Source organism: Lissotriton helveticus, chromosome 9, assembly GCF_964261635.1.
Source record: "Lissotriton helveticus chromosome 9, aLisHel1.1, whole genome shotgun sequence".
NCBI lineage: Eukaryota > Metazoa > Chordata > Amphibia > Caudata > Salamandridae > Lissotriton > Lissotriton helveticus.
This window is the reverse complement of record NC_136070.1, coordinates 1,141,772,546-1,141,797,185: the sequence shown is the minus strand read 5'-3', so window position 1 is coordinate 1,141,797,185 and position 24,640 is coordinate 1,141,772,546.

Genomic DNA, 24,640 nt, shown 5'->3' with positions numbered 1-24,640 from the left:
CTGGTCGACCCAATAGTCAATGCAAAATTGCACCAAAGAAAACCCCAGTCGAGATCAGCCACCGCCTGGAGGGTAAAATCAGGAAAACCGGAAAAAACACGTCGGCCTGCAAAGACAAAGGTCTCCTAGTGCAGTTTCAATCCTCCGTCGAGACCACTCCTTCGGACAGCTGCATCTCCGATGGGGCCCCACGAGTCGGGCGCCAACTGTGGAAATGTACCTTTTTAGGGGTACACTGGTGCAGGGTCAGCCTTTTGTCCACGGATTCAAAGACCAACAAAATAGAGATTGGCACTGGAGTTGGAAAAAATAGCAAGTTTATTAATCACATATCCATCAACTTGTTTTCATTGCACACATTAGAGTCCCGAACACAAAGCACAGCTTGATACACTTGACACTTTTCATGGCTTAGCAGCAGACACAGCATCATTTACAGTTAGGGAGACACAGGCATCAGCGTTTACATACTATCTTCACCATCAGTCTCGACAGTCTGTTCAGTATCGGTCTTTGTTGAATTCAACAATTCTCTACATAGCTCTCTCCAATTTTCTATGTCCTCATCCAACCTTTCGTCCCTGCGGCAGACTTTCATATTTAGTTCCTCTGCCAAGGACCACTCTCCCACGTCTCTCATCCAATTTACAAAAGAGGGGACCCACTTACCCATCCAGCAAATGGCAACCCTCTGTTTAGCCAATACAGGTGCTAACTGCAGGAGCTTGTTGGCCATTTTCCTCTTCTTGCGGCGCTGTACTAGCCCTAGAAGGCACTGCTCAGGCATAGCCTCCAACGCAATTCCCATCCTTCCACGGAACCGTGCTACTACCTCAAGGCAATACTGATGTACTTCTGGGCATTCCCACGCCAAATGCATGAACCCAGTATGGGCTCCATGACATCTAGGACATTCATGCGAACAGGAGGCATTGATAAGATGGAGCCTCGCTGGGGTCATATACACCCGTTGCAAGAAGTTATAGTGCAGCCACTTCAGCCGGGCATTGCAAGACATCTTGCGTGTTAGCGTACATACTCTGACCCACTCCCTCTCAGTAACGGTGCCTGCAGATCCTCGTTCCAAGCATCCCACGCTCTATGCGCCACCGAACCCGAGTCCGCCCTCATAGCCTTGTACAACAAAGATACCAATCTACGCTCCCCTCCACATGGTAACAAAATGTACAAGGTCTCAGTGGTCCGGGGCATATCCGGATTTGTGGGCCATGTCACCTTAGCCACTTCCATCTGGCCAGCATAATCTTTGTCCATACTTCTCTCTGTTCAGGTTGGCACCCCTAATGTTGCTGCTACCCAGATGCCAGCGCTGTTATGCGCGGATGACATGGTCCTACTAGTCCAGACGCCCAACGCTTTAGGTGTACTAGTGGACCGCTTTGTCCAGTTTATGGCCAGCCTTGACTTGTTCACTAATTATGGCAAATCTCACCTCATGGCCTGCGGCCCAGGCAGGGCTGAGTTATGTAGGATTACTATTAAAGGCCAGCCTTTGCACAGTGTAAAAAAGTTTAGTTACCTGGGTGTTAACTTTAATTTCTTGGGCTCTTGGTAGCCTCAACTTACTCATTTGCATTTAAAAGTTGGTAGGTCAGCTGGAGCCATTTTTATTATATCTAAATCGAGGAGGAAGGGGATCATTTTATGGCTTTTAAAAAATTATAATGCACAATGTGTCCTAGGTGCCACGTATGGGCCTTGAATATGGAGCCACCATAAGTGTTTTCCCCTTCAAATAGACAAAAACCGCATATGCAGATTTTTACAACTTCCCATGGGCACCTCTACTTTTGTCCTTCAAGCAGAGTTAAAACAGCGCTGTATTGAGGATATAGTGCAATTTGCCCTTTGCTCTTGTGGGTAAGCATATGGACGGACCCCTTAGCACAGTTTTGCTGAGACGTTATCCTAGACTGTATTAGTTTGCATATTAGGCACCTTATTTCCTGTTTGAATTATACCTCTACTTCTTTTCTGTCGTTGGGTCTGGCTCCTTTGTTTTTGTCCCCAATGGTATTAACTAAAGGAAACAAATCACGGGTAAAGAGTCTTTTCTGGAAAATTGTGATGACATTAGGTGCAAGTAGAGCTGAGGTAAATCAGTGTAATGACTTATTATCGCATTCTTGTTAGTGTGGAGCCTGTTTTTATTATCTCGAACCAGACCTAATGTACTGGGAATGGTCTCTCCTTTTCCACTTTAGGCCTGGTTCAATTTGGCGACTTATGAGTGCTTACTGTTGTTTTGAGAGGTACTTACAGGATGTTCCTGTAGTGGAGTTTCACCAAAATTGCTCTGAATTATGTTTTTCGCCAATCATTTTAGCTGGCCACGAAGAACGTTTCTTAAACCTTTTTTAGGTCTTGTTTGCCAATGCGCTTGCGCATTGCTGGCGAGAGATATAGAGGGCCACCAGCAAATCCTACCAAGAGGTTTTGGAGTGCGGATTATGCCCAGTGCATGTGAGGCATTCAAGCGCGAAGCTTCGCCAGCGCACGCTGGGCTTCACTTCCTGTCTTACTTTCGTTATCGCTCACACCCCATATGCTCGTTCCCTCCCACCCTTCCGACTTCAAAGGAACGCCGCTCCCCTGCTCCACCATTTGTCTGTGCCTCGAATCGCACTTCAAAGCTGCCGCTCCCCAGCCCGCCGCATCAGACTTCAAAGTAATGCGCTCCCGCTCCTCCCCCCCCCACAGCAATGCCGAGAGCTCGTTGATTAATGGTAATTACATTATTTATTTGTTTATCCCCACACTAGATCCATTGCTTGCCCGCTTTTCTCACTTAGTTTAAGGAAATGTTTTTATTAACCACCCACGATACTAGGATAGCAACTCGCATCTTCGATCTCATTCAACTTACTCCCTTACCGGAAACTACCATCCTTTACTGACAATGAGGACGGTTATCGGTTCAGTCTTCCACCCGCCGGAAGTATGACCACGCTATAACCAACCACATTCTTCCTCTCTAACATGTGCTAGACACACTTCTCCTCACGTGTTGTGCGCATTAATTCTAGTCACTATTGCCTTATCTCAGGGATACTGGTGGTTTGCTAATCAGAGGGCGTCCCCGTAACAATTTGGTACAATTTTTGAACTCGTATGGTTTTAAATATCATTACGGGCATTGGGTCAGACGACCACTCTGTCTCTTTTGATGTTGCAATACATTTTTATGACACACACAATCCAAACGCAACCGGCATGGCTGTTTACTTTACTGGGCATGGATTTCCTTCGGCTAAATGGTTATTTTTTCTCCTGACGCCAACAACCCTTCGATTCATTGCATCAACTTTATACCTACAGTTATGCCAACGATAATAGGGGCACATTTATGACTTGTTTCATGAGGCTTTCCCATCCTGCCCCAACTGACCATCTCTCTTGAACCCCCTTTTTTCAGTTTACAGCTCCATTTTCAAACAACTTACCGTGTTTCCATATTATTCATCCTGAGATATTGAAACCCATGACACACAGACGGTCATTTCAGTACTGAGGCAAATATACTTGTAGTAAAGACAGTCCACACGTGGTAGAATTCAAGAACCTTTATTAAGTTCTATATAACACAGGTGCCCCCAGCTTGACAGGATCGTCGCAACCGAACATTCTACTGCTGTCTTCAAGTGACAGCACGGGCCATACCAAGTGGGAAAGAGGCAAGGGGGGAACCGGAAGGAATGGGTGGAACCAAGGGTCAATTACAACACATCATCCTCCCTAGGGAGACAACAAAGGGATGGGGAGTTGGGCAGGAGACACGGAGGTGGGTGCGGGGTGGAGAATGGGGAAGAGCGGGGGAAGGAGAGAGCGAGTAAGGGAGAGAGAGAGAAAAAGAGTGAGAGAGAGGAAGGCAGGTGTACACAGGAGGACATCATGGCGCAAAAACCAAAGGTGGGTCCTACAAGGAGGACCCTGGCCCCGGTGGGACACCGGGGTCTACCCTATATGATAAACCATGGCCTCTACCAGGCTTGGCAGAGAGCCCCTTGATAACTATAACAATGTCTATGACAGGGCGGGGAGGCGAAGTCCAGTGGCGGGTGATAGTATCCTGAGAAACTATATTCTCTGCCCCCCCTTTCCTACCAATAGTAAACTGACTGTAAATCCCCTTCACCCTCCTAGTCATATCTAATGGTGACGGGAAAAACCTGGCCAAAAACCCCAACTTCCCGTATTCCCCGGCCACCCCTCAATTCTAAACAACAGACTGGTAAACAACATGCTCCTAGTAGTACATCTGTCTGTAAATAAGGAATCATGTAGACTCGGGTTACCATGGTTCTCATCCGTTTTAAGTTAGCAAGGAGGGTTACTTTAACCAATGTTCGTTAGATCAGTGTAGGCCCCTCCCATAGTCTGTCCCTTCCATTTACAAGGAAGGGAACGTATAATTAGGAAACACAAGGGCCTGACGATGAACTGAACTTGTGCTCACTCGCAATTTCTAAATGCATCAGTGCACCCCTTAAGTATGCTTCATGGTGTGGGTGAGTTCCTCAGGCTGCCACTGGCCACGGCGGTCACTTTTACTATTTTGCTCTAGTCCACCATGACTTGTACCCTTCTCCACTCAGGTGGGTGACCACCCTTATAGACTTTTTTTTTTCTTGGGAAATTTCCTGGACCATGTAACGCTGCGTTTACACCAACTCAAATGTCCAGTTTCCTTCTCATCATAATGATCAGCATCGGGTCTAACGACAGTTCTCTTACTGCTCTCAGTACCACTGGTAAATCCTTCGGTACGCGCCTCCTCAAAATCCGGCCTTTCCCCCGATTCCTTCAAACCCGTTCTACTGGTGATTGATGCTGAATCTTCTGTGTCTATGAACACATATCCTCTCCCGCCTTCTGTAAACATCCTGTTCCCTCCTAAAGGTACTTTGGGGTGCAGGTAACGTACATTATTGTGTGCCTCCTCCCTTTCCATCTCAGTCACTTCGCTATATAACCAGTCCAAGTACTCTCCTTGCTTGTTGCACTTTAAATCAATCCAACTCTGATCATAAGCTCCACCTCGGTCAATGTCAGCAGAACATATCACCCTTGTCATATGTTTGGACTTGGCCTGTGCATTAGAGCACCACGCTTTCTCAGCCTTGTGGCAGGTGGACTTACAAAGGTCCTCCTCTGTCCTCGTGGGTCGTGTTACCACCCAAGTTCCTTTATTAGCAAGTTCTTTTATTTTGAAACTTATCCTTATATTTCCTTCCTCATCTTTTCTCCATGAAGTATTTAGATCTCTTTTGAATTTGACAACTGCTGCTTCTCCTATCAGCTCCTTCCTCACAGCAGCCCTAGTCCCTCCAACTCCGTCCCTGGATAATAGTGTTCTCAACCTCAACATCTCCCACTGGGTAATTTGTCTACTTTTGATTATAGTCCGTCTACCCATTGGTTCTGAACTTTTGGGACTTTGCGTTACTCTTAATTTCATTTCCTCATCCCCTCCAAGTACGGAGAACACCTCTTCTGAAATATACCCTTTATTCCATGGGCTTCTCACCCTGTAACTCAAATTCATCTCATTTCTTCCAATTAAAATAATGCCTTTGCCAGTGTGTGTTTCCCAGGACGTGTCAGCTTCTTCCAAAGTATTCCCTAGTGTTATGGCCAATTCGCTCTTCCATTTTCTTTTGCTAACCTCCGTACCTTGTGACCCTGAGTCTCCGTTACAGTCAATATCTACTCCCTCTATTTTGATGGTATACTCATGTTCAATTTCTCTCTTGTACAACACCATTTTGAAGTCTCCTTCTTCTCTGTGTATTTTGATCCTAAATTTCATCCTGTTTAGTATAGGTTAAAGTAAAAGGATGCAGTCTACGAAATCTTTCTTAAGTAACTGTTCCTAAAGGAAAGAATTTGCTTCAACTAGTAGTTGCTGATGTGCTTAGTTACGTTATTCCTTCACACAATATGAAATCCAGTTCATGTTCTTCTCACATAGCTCATTTTATTTGTTTTTCCTCAAAACTTCCCTCAAAAATGCGTGTAAAAACCTTTTTGCATAACCTGGGTATATATTTTCGACTTAAAGGTTCCTTCGATACATTTTTTATTATTTTGTATATCAAATAGACATTTCCTACACTCCTTCAGTAATTCCACTAAGGGGTACTTATTCACTTTTCTTACTTATATTATTTTTTCAAATACACTTTAGAATGCAAATTAATTGCTGTACCATCGGATTAAATTATTGCCCTGAATTCATTTATGTAAATGCGGTTGCAGTGTTCAACAGTAAGGTGGCGCCATTGCGAGATGTGCGTCGCTCTCCCTTTCACGTCACAACTCTGAGGAAAATGCTACGCAAGATGAGCGCAGCCTGAAACCCAAGATACACCTCACATTCCTGAACTTGACAACTCCAGGTAAGCTAATTATTCCTTTAAAAAGTTCGACAGAATTGTTCCAAGGGCCGTCGACACTCGCTGGTGCTGATACTACAATGCTGTAGTCAATATTTCCGGTCCGTGTTGAAGAGAGTCACCTCGTTTCTTTCAGGAAGTTGACATATGAGCGTTACGACGTCGCTCTAAATTCTCCTCTTATACCCTTTTTACACGGCTAGGATGCCACACGCTGCACCATTATTTTAGAACACATAAACACAAGCATCGATGCTGTGAGCTCAACGGTGGCAACGTTTGTTTTACATATACATCCCAACTGTCATCTCCCTCACCCTGAATCCATTTCACTGATAAATACTTTCAGTTGCACTTTTTTTTTCCTTCTTTTACTTTACCTCTCAGCCTCGATTTATTCCTGCTTATCGATCAGTTTAAATACGTATTTTCCACTCTCAATGGAGCATTTTCTTTAGTTTCAAAGGCTACACAGCCACAAGGTGGCAGTACACTATAACATTAGCTCTTGGATTTACGCTGTAGAAATACGGAGGTTAACACTTCATAAGCTCAGGTTAGCCTTTGTCAATATCAAATGCGGTTTACGAGACTTTAATTCGTTCTCTGATCCGCTCAAATCTCCTCCACCCAGCCACCAAGTCTCATCTCCTCAATTCACGCCGGCAGTACATTATCACTTTTCCTCTTGGAATTACGCTGTAGGAAATAGGAGGATGCCCTTCGCACACTAGCGCGCAGCTTAAATCAATATCAATGCGGTTTGAGAATTTTTTTTAACTTTGTACTTTGCTCCGCTCACTTCTCCTCCACCCAGCCACCAAGGCTCACCTCATGGATTACGCAGATTTCAATGTCCACTTACTTCGGGTCTTACATTCCTTATTTTTTTCAGAATTTCACGAGAACGCCCAAAGTTCCCTCAGTATTCACTGGTAAACATTAATCAGCTGAAAGTCCACGTTTCAATTCATCAGTTTCACTCACAAGATGAACTTGCCGGTAAACACGGATGCTGCCCGGTATCCTTATCTCAATAATACTTCGTGTATGAAGATATTCGCTTAACGATGACGTTGCCACCTTATCTCATCATTTTCAAACTTAATCCTCACTTCACTCCGTCCAAGCACAAACTGCAGTCTTGCACCGGTTCCAGTATTATGTAACACCGCTTCCTTAAATCAACTATCGTTTTCTCACGATAAGTCCACGTCCACTTTTATTCACTGGTCACGCTCCTCATGCGGCCAAACAAGGCTCAATTCATCAACTCCAAAATGCGGTGACAGAGATCAAAATTTCTTTCTCCAATCTCTTCACTCTGCTTAATCTGCTCACCTCACGGACTTCCGCTTTTTCCAGTGTTCATCAACTTGGGTCTTACTTCTCTTTAATGACTCAGTTTCCTTAGAACGCCCAAGGTACGTCATAAATTCATTTCCTCATATTTTCCTTGTCCAAGCTCACATCACTCCAGGGGAGAGGCACCACGCTGACCCTGGCTCAGCTCCGTTTCCTCCGTCGCCAAAATTGTAGTAAAGACAGTCCACACGTGGTAGAATTCAAGAACCTTTATTAAGTTCTATATAACACAGGTGCCCCCAGCTTGACAGGATCGTCGCAACCGAACATTCTACTGCTGTCTTCAAGTGACAGCACGGGCCATACCAAGTGGGAAAGAGGCAAGGGGGGAACCGGAAGGAATGGGTGGAACCAAGGGTCAATTACAACAATACTCTTTACTTACGTCCTCTTTTCTCCAGCAGTAGGCCTCTTCATTACCAATCGTCCTATACTGGACGCACCACCGATGCCCTTTATCTTGGCACAACGTTCATAGTGAATCTCGTAGGTAAGCTGGCACATCTTAGAACTCCTTATTTATCTTTCACACACTAGCACTAGGGTGTTTTATAACGTTATCCCTTACCTATTTGGCTTGTATACTCTTCCATTTTCTCCTCCCTCCATCACCCTCACTTTCCATCCGCGCTCTCATTCCGCCGTGAACTTACTGAAGTAGGTTTTCTTTCGAGATTCGTCTCTTCTTTTACCATGTTTTTCCAAACTCAAACCCTCACCTTTCAAACACACAGATGACATTGCCGTCTCTGTAACACTGATCCTTACATCCTAATTTACCTCACTGACGTTTTCTCAAAATTGAAAGGCATCATGTTTGTGAATATCCTACACTGAAACAGAGGGAATCCAGGATAAGCAGCCCATTGTAGAACAAGCATTTGCAGTGCAATAGGTCTCGCAAGTACACAAGTTTATGCTATTGGCATTGTAAATGACAATGCCTTTTATTTATCTGTTTTAAAAATCAAAACAAAAATAAAAGGCATTGTCATTTACAATGTCAATAGCTCAATCTTGTTTTTTTCTCCGACTACCCCTCTTTCTACGTCTCTTTCTCGCTCTCGCACCCACGCTCTTTCTGTTACTCCTTGCTCTCCCTCCAACTCCACCCTCCAACTCCAACTCCACCCTCCAACTCCACCCTCCAACTCCACCCTCCAACTCCACCCTCCAACTCCACCCTCCTTCTCCACCTCCACCTCCACCCTCCACCTCCAACTCTACCCTCCACCCTCCAACTCCAGCTCCACCCTCCAACTCCACCCTCCACCCTCCAACTCCAACTCCACCCTCCAACTCCAACTCCACCCTTCAACTCCACCCTCCAACTCCACCCTCCAACTCTGACTTCACCCTCCAACTCCTACTCCACCCTCCAACTCCTACTCCACCCTCCAACTTCTACTCCACCCTCCAACTCCACCCTCCAACTCCACCCTCCACCTCCACCTCCAACTCCACCCTCCAACTTCACCTCCACCCTCCAATTCTACCCCCCAACTCCAACTCCACCCTTCAACTCCGCCCTCCAACTCCAACTCCACCCTTCAACTCCACCCTCCAACTCCTACTCCACCCTCCAACTCCTACTCCACCCTCCAACTCCACCCTCCACCTCCAACTCCACCCTCCAACTCCAACTCCACCCTCCAACTCCACCCTCCAACTCCAACTCCACCCTCCAACTCCAGCTCCACCCTTCAACTCCACCCTCCAACTCCACCCTCCACCCTCCTACTCCCCCCTCCAACTCCTACTCCACCCTCCATCTCTACCCTCCAACTCCACCCTCCAACTACAACTCCACCCTCCAACTCCACCCTCCAACTACAACTCCACCCTCCAACTACAACTCCACCCTCCACCTCCACCCTCCAACTCCACCCTCCAACTCCACCCTCCACCTCCACCCTCCAACTCCACCCTCCAACTCCACCCTCCAACTCCAACTCCAACCCCACCCTCCAACTCCACCCTCCAACTCCACCCTCCAATGCCACCCTCCAACTCCACCCTGCAACTCCACCCTCCAACTCCACCCTCCAACTCCAACTCCACCCTCCAACTCCACCCTCCAACTCCATCCTTCATCGCTCGGGAACACCACCACATCACTCGGGAACACCACCACATCACTCGTTAATATCATTGGGCGCCAAATATCTATAGAGGTCTTACATCACTTACAGGTACTAAATACCCCAATTATTTGTTGCAGAGTGAGCTCTTACCTTAAAGCAGTAATTAGAGCGAGGGAGACCATGGATAGATAAGCATGCATGTTTTATCTTATGATGATATTGTTTTATTCTTTTTAGATATCTTATTGTGGTTGATTATGTCATATAGGTTTATTATGCACTATGCGCTTTATACTGATGTTGATTACTGTTTGACTTATTCGCCGATAGCACTTGTCTATATGCTTTTAATTTCTGTTTTATTACCTCTTTTTTCGTGATTGTACTGCACTGTCTTCGTATTTCTCTTTTATAGTGAGCACTGACCGAGTAAAGATTTTTTGAATTAATATAATAGAGTACAATAATCGGAATCTAGCATTAGGGCCTCTAGAAACTGCATAATCTATGAGTTGCATTGGATCAGCAAGTACAATCCTAACATTATTCCGAGGGGCGTAGCTTGGTCAGTAAGATTGTGGGTATGACCTTCAGATTTCCCAACAATCATGCTGGTTAAAATACATTGTACGAGAAGCAGGACTGGAGGGCGGCATTAAGGAGCAGAAGGAAGGGAGAGGAGTGTGGATTGTGAGAGGTACATATAAATCAATATTTTGTAAAATAATTTTATTTTTAGACCTTTAAAACAGACATGTGTGTTTTTGCTTGCATATGTAGGTAAGAATCCCAAGTGAAATTCGACAAACACCTTACCATACCCGATTTAAGGCACTTGTATCCAGCTATTTCCGACATAATACATTTATTAGGGGGTGTGACACCCCTCCCACCTACGTCCTTGATTATGCCTAGTGACATATCCAGGATTATTATTTTCTGGCATATATCTCTTGCTATTTCAAGGACTTTGGTAGAAGTGGCCATGTTCCCCAGAGTGTTAGTCACTTTGGTCTAGTGGAATTACTTCTTTTGATCTTTCATTTTCTACTGAAAGCATACTATGGCAGTAGATAATTAGTGATTAAAGTAATTTCCTACTGCTCTCAAATATACAATAGCTACAGTATTCTGGCCCCCACTCTGCAAGATTTTGAGGGATAGCCTAACAAACGTGATTGGTCTTTCCTCTTTGTAAGTAGGGCTGTCTGTGTTCCTCATGGGCATTGCACTGCCACTAATGCATAACTTCATATTTGACCACAAATAAGGCCACCAAAATTGTCATATGTCCCATGCGGGACGATTGTCATTTTTTCCCATGTTAGCATGAGCACGCTGCCGACTGCCTTTGTCTTTGCGCATGTTACTATACAAATGTATATTGCTTTGTGGCACACTACTTTCACACAGAACCTGCCGTTGTTTTCGCATTCAGTTTTTTCCTGGGATTTAGTCTGCACACTGTAGACGAGGTCAAACAACAATGCCCCTTGTTATTGTGTTCTGGTCAGGCCTTAGCACCTAGACAAAACACACAAATGAAGCTGTTGTTTGGGAACACATACTTTATCATATAGCTATGTACAGAATAGGTAACAACACGCTTGGAGAGGGATCTTTCCAGGGAAGAGGTTATGACAGCACCTGAAATGTAGCACTTTTATCTGTGCATCCTAAGGTACGGGATCTGCAGCCAGAGATCTTCTGATAATTAATCACCTTGCTTCTGTAGAAGGGGCGGGGGTTTGGCCACCCGTCTTATATAATGACAGCAACTTTTATGACTTATGGACAACTTACTATGCTGACCATATTTGTGTTAGCCATTTTCTTACTCATTGTGGCACATATACTGCATACTAGAGCACAATAGTTAAAATAAACATTTTGAACTTTTCTTGTTTTTCTGACAGATCTTATTGTGGACTAGTATGAGTGTGAGAGGGAAAGGGTGTGTCCTGCAACCGCGATTCCTGAGTTGGTCGGCAGTGTTGTGTTCTGGGTGTCTAATCACTTGTTCTTCTGTGAGTGAGTAGGAGGGCAAGTAAGGCACTATAGCTAGTCAGTCCCAGGCTCATGGGTGCTCAGATGGTAGGACAACTCAGTACCTGCCTATTAAGGTTCTATGATCCCAAGCATAGATCTGTGAATTCGCAGAATCCCTGCAACAAAAATGAGGTATTGAGTCTTTCTCACTTCCGAGTTTTCGGTGGAAGGCAATCATGGCAGTGCACAGACTGTAGTTACTATGCACCACCTATACAATTGGTATCCATTTTCATTCTTTGACTCAAGATGGACATCATATCCCAACATTGTGATTGCACTGAAGTAATCCTGTTCAATTAGGAACTTAAGAGTTGATACTATTGTTAAATATGAGCTTGATTTTAAACAAACATGAAGATACCTATTGCAGTGGTGTTGTCATTATGGGTTAGTGATACCTACCAGTAGTTAGAGTACTCTCAAATTCAGATGTTCATGTTCTTAAGAACTAGGATTCTCAAGGGCAAGATTCCTAGCTCCAGCTCCTCAGTCTTTAATTTTTCTTTTAGTGCGTTTTTCAATAAAATACTGAACTATGGTAGCTAGAATTAGTCATGGCTAGATTGAGCATTTCTGCTGACTATCTGAATAAGCTACAATCAACTAACAAATATTCTAGGGTTCAAGGGATGTGTTTTGAGACCTGAGCACAGTTATACCCCCCACACAAGTATTAAAGAACAACAAATAACTGTGGGTCTAATAGTGAGCTCAAAACATGCTCAGTGTTGCTGGCTATGTGTCTGCTACTCCTGTGAAGATAGAAGACAGACTGGACAGTTAACCACTGTGAAAAATGTCCATCAGTTACGCGATTTTGGGCACCCAGTAAATCATTTGGTCTACTCCACAGTAGTTTCACCACCACTCTATCACCATAGATCAATATTGGAGACACAGAGTGATGGATGGATGTCTGGTAGATAAAATTTTCGTAACTGTGAGCAGTGCACAAAAAGTGAGTGTAACAACAGGCTTACCTGACGCTTTTCGCCATCGGGCATTGCCGTGAGGGGAACGGCGGGAAAAACAGAAACCAGAGGCACAAGCCGGGAGGCGAGGGAGGCGTCCCGTGCAACCGGACCACACTCCCCAGCATTCCCTCTGCAACCAGCGCGCCCGTGACGTGCAGTGAGCGCCGGAGGCGCCGAATAAAGGCTGACCCCCCGGGAGCCCAGTGGGGGAACAACAGGCTTACCTGACGCTTTTCGCCATCGGGCATTGCCGTGAGGGGAACGGCGGGAAAAACAGAAACCAGAGGCACAAGCCGGGAGGCGAGGGAGGCGTCCCGTGCAACCGGACCACACTCCCCAGCATTCCCTCTGCAACCAGCGCGCCCGTGACGTGCAGTGAGCGCCGGAGGCGCCGAATAAAGGCTGACCCCCCGGGAGCCCAGTGGGGGAACAACAGGCTTACCTGACGCTTTTCGCCATCGGGCATTGCCGTGAGGGGAACGGCGGGAAAAACAGAAACCAGAGGCACAAGCCGGGAGGCGAGGGAGGCGTCCCGTGCAACCGGACCACACTCCCCAGCATTCCCTCTGCAACCAGCGCGCCCGTGACGTGCAGTGAGCGCCGGAGGCGCCGAATAAAGGCTGACCCCCCGGGAGCCCAGTGGGGGAACAACAGGCTTACCTGACGCTTTTCGCCATCGGGCATTGCCGTGAGGGGAACGGCGGGAAAAACAGAAACCAGAGGCACAAGCCGGGAGGCGAGGGAGGCGTCCCGTGCAACCGGACCACACTCCCCAGCATTCCCTCTGCAACCAGCGCGCCCGTGACGTGCAGTGAGCGCCGGAGGCGCCGAATAAAGGCTGACCCCCCGGGAGCCCAGTGGGGGAACAACAGGCTTACCTGACGCTTTTCGCCATCGGGCATTGCCGTGAGGGGAACGGCGGGAAAAACAGAAACCAGAGGCACAAGCCGGGAGGCGAGGGAGGCGTCCCGTGCAACCGGACCACACTCCCCAGCATTCCCTCTGCAACCAGCGCGCCCATGACGTGCAGTGAGCGCCGGAGGCGCCGAATAAAGGCTGACCCCCCGGGAGCCCAGTGGGGGAACAACAGGCTTACCTGACGCTTTTCGCCATCGGGCATTGCTGTGAGGGGAACGGCGGGAAAAACAGAAACCAGAGGCACAAGCCGGGAGGCGAGGGAGGCGTCCCGTGCAACTGGACCACACTCCCCAGCATTCCCTCTGCAACCAGCGCGCCCGTGACGTGCAGTGAGCGCCGGAGGCGCCGAATAAAGGCTGACCCCCCGGGAGCCCAGTGGGGGAACAACAGGCTTACCTGACGCTTTTCGCCATCGGGCATTGCCGTGAGGGGAACGGCGGGAAAAACAGAAACCAGAGGCACAAGCCGGGAGGCGAGGGAGGCGTCCCGTGCAACCGGACCACACTCCCCAGCATTCCCTCTGCAACCAGCGCGCCCGTGACGTGCAGTGAGCGCCGGAGGCGCCGAATAAAGGCTGACCCCCCGGGAGCCCAGTGGGGGAACAACAGGCTTACCTGACGCTTTTCGCCATCGGGCATTGCCGTGAGGGGAACGGCGGGAAAAACAGAAACCAGAGGCACAAGCCGGGAGGCGAGGGAGGCGTCCCGTGCAACCGGACCACACTCCCCAGCATTCCCTCAGCAACCAGCGCGCCCGTGACGTGCAGTGAGCGCCGGAGGCGCCGAATAAAGGCTGACCCCCCGGGAGCCCAGTGGGGGAACAACAGGCTTACCTGACGCTTTTCGCCATCGGGCATTGCCGTGAGGGGAACGGCGGGAAAAACAGAAACCAGAGGCACAAGCCGGGAGGCGAGGGAGGCGTCCCGTGCAACCGGACCACACTCCCCAGCATTCCCTCTGCAACCAGCGCGCCCGTGACGTGCAGTGAGCGCCGGAGGCGCCGAATAAAGGCTGACCCCCCGGGAGCCCAGTGGGGGAACAACAGGCTTACCTGACGCTTTTCGCCATCGGGCATTGCCGTGAGGGGAACGGCGGGAAAAACAGAAACCAGAGGCACAAGCCGGGAGGCGAGGGAGGCGTCCCGTGCAACCGGACCACACTCCCCAGCATTCCCTCTGCAACCAGCGCGCCCGTGACGTGCAGTGAGCGCCGGAGGCGCCGAATAAAGGCTGACCCCCCGGGAGCCCAGTGGGGGAACAACAGGCTTACCTGACGCTTTTCGCCATCGGGCATTGCCGTGAGGGGAACGGCGGGAAAAACAGAAACCAGAGGCACAAGCCGGGAGGCGAGGGAGGCGTCCCGTGCAACCGGACCACACTCCCCAGCATTCCCTCTGCAACCAGCGCGCCCGTGACGTGCAGTGAGCGCCGGAGGCGCCGAATAAAGGCTGACCCCCCGGGAGCCCAGTGGGGGAACAACAGGCTTACCTGACGCTTTTCGCCATCGGGCATTGCCGTGAGGGGAACGGCGGGAAAAACAGAAACCAGAGGCACAAGCCGGGAGGCGAGGGAGGCGTCCCGTGCAACCGGACCACACTCCCCAGCATTCCCTCTGCAACCAGCGCGCCCGTGACGTGCAGTGAGCGCCGGAGGCGCCGAATAAAGGCTGACCCCCCGGGAGCCCAGTGGGGGAACAACAGTCTTACCTGACGCTTTTCGCCATCGGGCATTGCCGTGAGGGGAACGGCGGGAAAAACAGAAACCAGAGGCACAAGCCGGGAGGCGAGGGAGGCGTCCCGTGCAACCGGACCACACTCCCCAGCATTCCCTCTGCAACCAGCGCGCCCGTGACGTGCAGTGAGCGCCGGAGGCGCCGAATAAAGGCTGACACCCCCTCTCGCCCCCGCGAGACGCGCGCGGGAGCGCCCAGGCTAAGCCCGGGCAAAGGGCGGGCCCTCTGTGGCCCTCCGAGGCCTGATGAGTCTGGTCTGGGCCAGAAACGCTGCCTGGACTGGGTAGGCCCCTTTCTTTTTGTTTGTTGATTCCCAGTAGCAACTGAGACATTTTAAACATTGTGCCTATAACTGGTATGGTTCTGAAATTAGCATTGTTCTTCTTCTTATTGTGTGTATTTTACTAGCTCAATGTCAAAGGCTAAAGTAGGCAACATGCCACTAGGACAGATTGCCATTGATAACTATATGGTCAAAAAGGTTGCCCAGATAAATAGCGATCGACGTGCCTCATTGGGGAGAGGAGACACTACAGTATGTTCACAGGATGATCCCCTGATTGATGTACAAGACACAGAGGCTATTAACAGGGCTAGTCTGTCCGGTATAGAAATGCCCCTTCTGAGGGCACATGACCAGCCACCTGCCACCCCACCAATATGTATGCTGACACAAACACCCAACACTATAAATGTTGTGGCAATGGTACATTCAGGAGAGAGGGAGCAACCCGATATAAATAGTGAGGCGAGCGAGGGGGTATCACCCAAGAAGAGGCCAGTTAGGCAGTGTAGAAAGACGGCATCTCGCAAAGGGGGACAACCAACTAGCAATTTTAGCGGTAGCAAACCCTACCCACACTAATGATAACATCTGGGCTGCAGCTAACAATCCCTTTGTGTTCACGGGAGCTGATTTAGGCCCTCACAAGCAGAATGCCAGTATTAACATTACTAATGAGCAGTTTACTGCCTTAATTTCAACTATGGAGACCAGCTTGGGGTTGAAGATAGAGGAGGCCCTCAAACCACTAGTGGAAAAAATTGATTCCCTTGTAAAAGAAGTAGACAGGCTTGGGGGGCTTCTCTCCGCGCAGCAAAAGGCCGCTGGAGATACTAGCACTATACTTAAAGAAATAAGGTCCACCCATGCTGTACAGGGGAAAATTGTGCCACCAGTAGTCAATTCGGTAGGTGCACAGAATACGCTAGGGATTAGACCCCAGCGGCTAGCCCCTGTTAGTCTCCCCCAACCTAAAACTGGAAACCCGCAGCCACGGGTAGGCTCACCGCCAATTATAAGTAACAAGTTGGACCCTAGACCTGACAGAAGGAACCGCTATTTAAATCTTCCTCCGGATTGTGCGCCTTTTGTGGTGGTCCTAACAAATGTCCCTGCAGCTGGCACTCATCCGGCATCTCCATATGACGAGTCATATGACTCACTAAAAAACAAGACAGTCTCATGGCTGAATAAGAACTGTGGTTTCCCTGTTGGGTACTTAGATCAGATAACCCTAGTTAGAAGGGTAAACTGGGTAGGGCCTTCTAACAAAGTGGGAAATGGGGATTGCATTGTGGTTAATTTTAGACACCCCCAACATGTGGCAACTGTGCTGCTGAGAGCTGCATCCTTGGTTTACAACGAGGGTAGTATTTGTGTTCGTCCACTGGGCTATTTTTATGCTCACCTTTGTACGGCATCCCCACAACTGAGTAGGCCAACATCTCGGTCTGATACTATGACCCCGATCACTGGGAATAATGGGATGCAATTTACATATAATGTAGTTAAATCTGGTGGGCTAGGTTTTTCATCTAACCCAGGGAACAGACTTGATATTGGTGGGCAACGCCAGATGGCCTATAACGTTAACACACATAACAGATACGAACTCTTGTCCGGTCTTGATATGTGTGACTGACATAAAGTACCTGTGGGCAAGGATGGATTAAATGTAGCTGAACTTACATGCAATATTGACTCTACCAACCCACAGGAGCCTAATAAATGTATGAATATTGTGTCCTGGAACGTTGCGGGTCTAGCAACTAAAATGACAGATGAAAAATGGGTCTCCTTCATTAAACAATTTAAGGTTATCTGTCTCCAAGAGACTTGGGATGTGGAGTGTGAAATGTTCCTAGAAGGTTATAAAGCATTCTCTGTGCCAGCAACTTCATCTAATAGAGGAAGACCAAAGGGAGGATTGGTGATCTTTGTTTCTGTTCTGATAACCTCAAGTATCCTCACCATTAATGTTCAACGTTCATGTGTCCAGGGTATTGTTTTGTGTGCTAAAAGTAATAAGGTTGGATTGGTTAATTTTTACAATGCTACTAATACAACCCTAGCCCTTAACGAACTGACTGTACTAGATGAATATATTAATGTCTCCATGAAGAAACACAGCCTTAATCTAATGGTCATGGGAGACTTTAATGTGCACCTCTGTGGTGATCCCCTTAGGAAATGCATACGGGATCTAAACTGTAATAGAGCAGATGGGCTACATTTTGCACATACAGCAGAGGGTGAATTTTGTAATTCCATGATGAATGATTTAGTATTAACAATGGGCATGGAAATTAGAGATCATGGTAAATGCTTTGACACTCCGACTTTTAAGGGGCATGGTAGAGGCACCTTTATTGACCACATGCTATTTTCTGAAGTTTTGTTGCCTTTCTTAGAATCCTTTGATATTAGCAAAAGTGAGTTTAGTGATCATAACCCCCTTGTGGTATGTCTCAGGGGTTTTGGCCTCTCAGATGTCATGCCCTTACGCCATGAAAGCAATTTGACTACGACTGAGGGGAGGCGGCGATTAAAGTGGTCAACTATCACCCCAGACCTTCTGTATAAAACTATAGAGGAATCCTGTGCAGATGAAATTGTTAACTGTACAGGGACAGATCCGGTGGGGGTTCTTAATGCCTATCAAGCTCTGGCGGGGAAAGTGTCAGGGTTACTCACGAAACCATCTAAGGGAAACTTAGAGAAATGCGGGCCAAGGTGGTTTAACCAAGAGTGCTCAAAAGCTGCCCGTAACTTGAAGGCAGCATTGGCAGATGTACCACGGAACCAGGAGAATATCCGACTCTGCCGCAAAGTTTATAAGTCTTCCCTTAAAACACATAAGGAGACTTTGCGTGTGGAGGCCTGGAATGAGTTCTTGGACCCAGAAACTTTAAATAGTAGCACGAAGTTCTGGCAGTTAGTAAAAAAACCATTCCTGTCAGAACAACCGGGGGATGGGTTGGAGTGCTGTATAATGAAAGAGGACTGGTTTCGTCACTTTGAATCTCTGTACTTTTCAGCCGACCCTGGTATGGGCGAGAGCTATCCCAGTGAACCTAAAGGAGTGCTCAGGTTTGAGTGTGGCGAAGTGCTTGAAGCCATAGAAGGTCTGACGTCAAACAAAGCTCCTGGCCCAGATGGCATCCCCCCTGATTTATTTAAGTCCAGACCACACTTCTGGGCCCCTATCTTGCTGGCGGTTTTTAATGCTGCCACAGTGGTAGGATGCCCAGTGACCTGGGGGGTGTCAACCATCGTCCCGGTTTTCAAAAAGGGAGATAGGGGTAGCCCATCGTGCTACCGTCCAATCTCCCTAATTGATTCAAAGGTTAAAGTTATCGGGAGAGTTCTGTTGGGGAGAATCACTAGTTGGGCAACTGCAAATAATATTATGTCCATATCTCAATATGGATTCTGTGAGGGCAGATCCACGATTACTCAATGTCTTAATTTATTCCTCATACTCAGTAAATACACGGTGGCCCAGAAGGGCACAATCCACCTCGCCTTCATGGACCTGTCATCAGCCTTCGACTGTGTTAACAGGGGGAGGCTGTGGCAATACATGAGGGCGAGGGGAGTCGACAGTGGGATTGTCGACTTCCTGGTGGATATGCACCACCAAACTAGTGCCAATGTAAGATATTCATCTAATGGGGACACCACTGACAAGTTTATGATAAATAAAGGAGTACGTCAGGGATGTATTCTTGCCCCTTTTCTTTTTAATTTTTATATTAACGATTTGGATACAGTTCTACAATCTATACAGGCTGACTGCCCTAGAGTAGGAAGAAGGGGCATCCCTGTGCTGTTATACGCGGATGACGCGGTTTTAATCTCGCGTACGGAGAAGGGGCTTCAGGCACTTTTAACTGCTTTTAATGTTTTCATGTCTGATAGGGATTTAATGGTCAATAATTCCAAGTCCTATATAATGCAGGTTGGCCAACGCCCAAGAAAGAACTTTGTATTTAAGCTTGATGATAGCCCCATTCCGGTAACAGAGACTTTTTCATATCTGGGTGTGCTATTTGACTCGAAGTTAAGTTGGGCCCCTCATCTGGTGAAGAAGAAAAATGATATGTTGAGGGTTAATGGAACTATCCTTAATCTTGCGAAAAAGATAGGAAAGAAACCAATAACTGCAATGATTAAGTTATATAATGCCAAGTCTGTAGCAACGGCAGTATACGGTAGTGAACTGTGGGGCTATGTGTCAAATACTCAACTACAGGTTATCGAAAACACCTTTTTTAAACGATTACTATGTGTTCCCGCGAGTACCCCAAACCTTGTTGTGCATGAGGAGTTAGGGACACCGTTTTTATGCGATAATCTTGCACTGAAGCCCCTGATCTGCTGGGTCTCTCTGTGGCTTAACAAAGAGATACCACTCACTCACCAGATTGTACGGGATGTAACATCTCAGGATAGCTGTATGCGCATCCCCTGGCTAAAATACTTGAAATCTTGCTTTGAAATGCTGGGGTGCCCTAAACTGTTCTCCCATCCGAGTGGCATTGTGAAGGGGGACTTAACAGCTGTGAAAAGAGCCTTTCTCAAGTTTAAATTGGTGGACAGAGAAAGTGTGGAAGTGCTGAAACCAAGTGTCAGAAAGTTTATCATGCTAAAGTCGTGTGGTGGTATGGAGCCCTACCTGGCCTGCGCCTTTAGCTCACATGACAAGTTCTTGCTGACCAGGTTCAGATTTAACACTTTTCAGCAGCTTTTAATAAGACCCAAATCAGACATTTTTAGTAAACATGTAGCTCCCTGTGGCTGCGACGGGAAGTCTCCTCAGGATATGCTACATTTTATATTTTTATGTAGGTTTTATGATTATCCCAGACGTTACTTTCTTGTTGATTTGCTGAGAACATTGGATTTTAAACAAATTAGACCTGCCCTCATTTATTTGCAGCTTTTGCACCAGGATTGTGTACTCCATGTTTTGTCGTTTTTAAAACTTGCACTGAGAATAAGAACTTGCTTAGATTTATGATCAGCACCAGTAGGACACCTTTGCTAACCAACAATCATGATGATTTTTAACGATATTTGTGTATAATGTTTTGCTGTGCAATTTTGTAAATGTAATCAATGTATGTACTTTTTATGGTTTGAAATATTAACCGAAATAAAGTCTTATTTGATTTGAGTGTAATAAAAATAATAAGTGTAAGATTGGATGGTGCATACAATTATTACTTTATTCTGGAGTCATGCACCTCCAACATTAAAAACAATAGTGCAAAAAAGTCAGGTGGTTCAAACAAATACCTTCTGACTGGGCTAACTGGTCGACATGTTTCTGCGGTTACTGGTCAATTGTTATACCATCCGCTTCCTCAGGACCCATAAACTTAATTGCTACTGCTTACTTAGTGATATGTGAAAAACAGGACATTCTGTGAACATAAAAAAGTGTCACCTGTACACTTCCATTTTTCTCCTGTGAGTGTCCGTTTTTGACACAGCCAGCGAATCCACATGTAATGAAAAACAAACAGTCATAGCACTCACGTTAGTTAAGGCTATACCAACATAATGTGTTCAAATTATTCTAATACTCCATCTGGGTCAGATGACCCTAGTGTGTATCACATTGTCATCGTAATCAATGTCTCACCTTAATTTTTAAGGGAAATGGCCTCACCTCACCTGGCAAACAGCTCAGGAAAATGAAGCACCGCTCTGTAGTGCAGAGAAAAATATACAAACGTCAATGTTAAAAGCCAGTGTCAGGCAGGTACAGAATCACCACCTGAAGGATGCCTGTACAGCACCCCAAAGGGGTCAGTTGACTTATCATTATTCCCAATTATGGCATGTTTTAATTCATTCGGCATACAACGCCCTGAGGTGTCTATCGTGAAGTCACGCAGCAACCTACTAGGGGTTGGTTGTCTTGTCATAATTCCCGGTTATGGCATATGTTATAAAGCTGCCGGCACTCCAGACCTGTTATATCGCCATAAGGTGTCTATCATAACCATCGAGTAGTGCTTATGCTTTAAAAGTGATAAAGTGGCCGTCAGCACCAAGCGCATTGGTGCAATAGTTGCTTACAAATATAGTCATTGCCACAGACAGATAACCATATGTCTGCCACAGTCAAATCGCGCTGTATCTTAAAGCGCATTTCACCCATTCACACAAGAAGCGTCTATCACGCCCTGCATATCGAGTAAGGAGTTAATGAAAAAAGCAAAGCCCCTCCTGCAGCCTCACCTCTCCGTCGGTACTTCAGACAGCCAGCCGGGCTGTTTGGGGAGGTGCCGCGGGGGGAGACGTGCACTTCCTTATTGTCTCTGTGCCTGCGCGATGGGTCATGCGCGCGGATCCCAGAACTACAAGTGCTACTGGGAAATGTGGTCCAGCTCACGTTCGACAAGCGTCCTCTGGCGCGTGTCCGTTAAGAACTACAAAAGCCTCTGGGAATTGTAGTTTCGGACGCGCCCCTCGGTCGCGCTTAGTTTATAATGCCGCTGTTCAGGGAGATGTCATTTCTCGCGCGGTGACTAATAAAGTCAATTCTGGCGCGGAGACTCTATGTTTGTTTGTCTTAGTGTGTCAAAGTGTTTGAAACACCGTCCTACAGCCATCGTACTCCTTCTCAAGAGTACAGGGAATCTGTGTGGACTCTTATACATGGTGGCATATTGAGTGTGTTGGTGGTACACTATTGCCAATTTCTGGGCATATTTACAAGGTAGCCATCTACATGGCTGTATAGCCTTAATATCTGTGATGGAAATGAATTAACATGGTCCATATCTCAGTAGATAGGACTAGCCTCAGGATAGTAACAGGTGGCCAGTCAGGTGAGCCTCTCAGTTTACATGCAATCATCGGGTGATGCTCCTACAGTGTCATCCATGGGATGTCTTTGTTTAGCCCGCCTTTATCACAGTTGAGCTTATACACCCATTTTTGCTCGATTTTGAACAGATACCTAGATATGTCCGTGATGTGAGTAGGAATATTGGGTTGTTCTAACACAGTCCACTCAAACTCCGTTGGTCTGTGCCCAACTTGGATAAAGTGATTTGTCAGTCTTGTTGCTTGCTTTTTGCACCTTATTGTGCTCTTGTGTTCTGAGATTCTAGTTCTGATCTTCCGGGTAGTCATTCCGACATACCTCAGTGCGCAAGGGCAGGTGATGAGATAGATCAGATTGCTGCTGTTGCAGTTGGTGAACCTCTTCTGTTCCCATGGACGATTCGTTCCTATATCGATAGAGGTGGTCTTTTTGGTCTGTGGACATGCAGCACAATTGCCACACGGATGGTGCCCTGTTACAGGTGGCATGTTCCAAACCGTCCCCACTTGATGGACTTCCTTAGGAGGAGGTCTGGTGTGAACCAGCTTGTCTCTCAGACTAGTTGCTCTTTTAAAAGCAAATAGTGGTTGTGGTAGGGAATCTTCACCGGTGTTCAAAATCTTCCAATGTTTTCGGACAATACGCTGGATGGCGTTGGATCTGGTGCTGAACGTATTTACGAATGTAAGCCTGTCGTTCTTGGTCTTTGGGACCGGTGGTGCTACAGTCCTTCTAGATACATCCACCTACAGGGAGGAGTGTTTACACCAGCTGGGAGACACGCGTTCCTATCAGCCTTTAACAACAGACCCCACGCCAAGATTGAAAATAACTATTGGGCACATTGTGGAAGAGGCACTGGCAGAAGGCTGGATAACGACCAAAGAAGCAGCCTACCTGACCACTCAACACCCGGTCACTCCATACTTCTATGTCCTGCCCAAGATCCATAAGGCTAGGAGACCACCACCGGGCAGACCTATCATCTCGGGTATTGGGTCTATACTAGAACCCCTGTCCTCTTTCGTTGATGTCTTTCTGAGGCCAATGGTTAAATTGATGCCAACCTACTTGCAGGACACTAAGGACCTACTTAGATTGCTACCAGAGTTGAATTTCAACATCCTGACTGATCACCTGGTATCCTTCGACGTAGAGTCACTTTATACCTCCATCCCCTAGAACGAAACATTAGAGGCTATTGAAGCTCTGTTGGGAGAACTAACGTGGGAGTCAATAACACCTATTCCACTAGTGATGAATCTGGCTACGATTGCTATGAAAGAAAACTTTTTTGAATTCGAAGGCCAGTTCTACTTGCAGACGTCTGGGACAAGTATGGGCAGCGTTTTTGCTCCGTCCCTGGCGAATCTATACATGCACAAGTTTGAACAAGACTGTGTTCTAACCGATACGAATCCTTTCCTGAGATCGATATGCTCATGGAAGAGGTATATCGATGATATCCTGGTGATTTGGCGTGGAGATGAACACTCTCTCCACGATTTCCATAGTTGGCTTAATGAGCAGAATACATATCTACGGTTCACTTTGGAGAGCAGCCGACACTCATTGGCATTCTTAGACCTGTTGATTACGATCACACCACAGGGTCTGAAATCCGAGCTTTACAGAAAGCCTATGGCTCGCAATTCCTTGCTGCAATATACCAGCTGTCATCCCAAATCGTTACGGGATAATCTCCCGTATGGACAGTTTTTGCGAGTGCAGCGGAACTGTACCAACAAAAAAGACTCGATCAAGCACTCTGACGACTTGGCATCCAAACTTGCTGAACGGAGCTACCCGAAGAAACTGATTAGGCGCTCAATGAAAAGAGCAGCTAACAACAATAGGGAAGCCTTATTAGAACCACCGGTCCCAAAGACCAAGAACGACAGGCTTACATTCGTAAATACGTTCAGCACCAGATCCAACGCCATCCAGCGTATTGTCCGAAAACATTGGAAGATT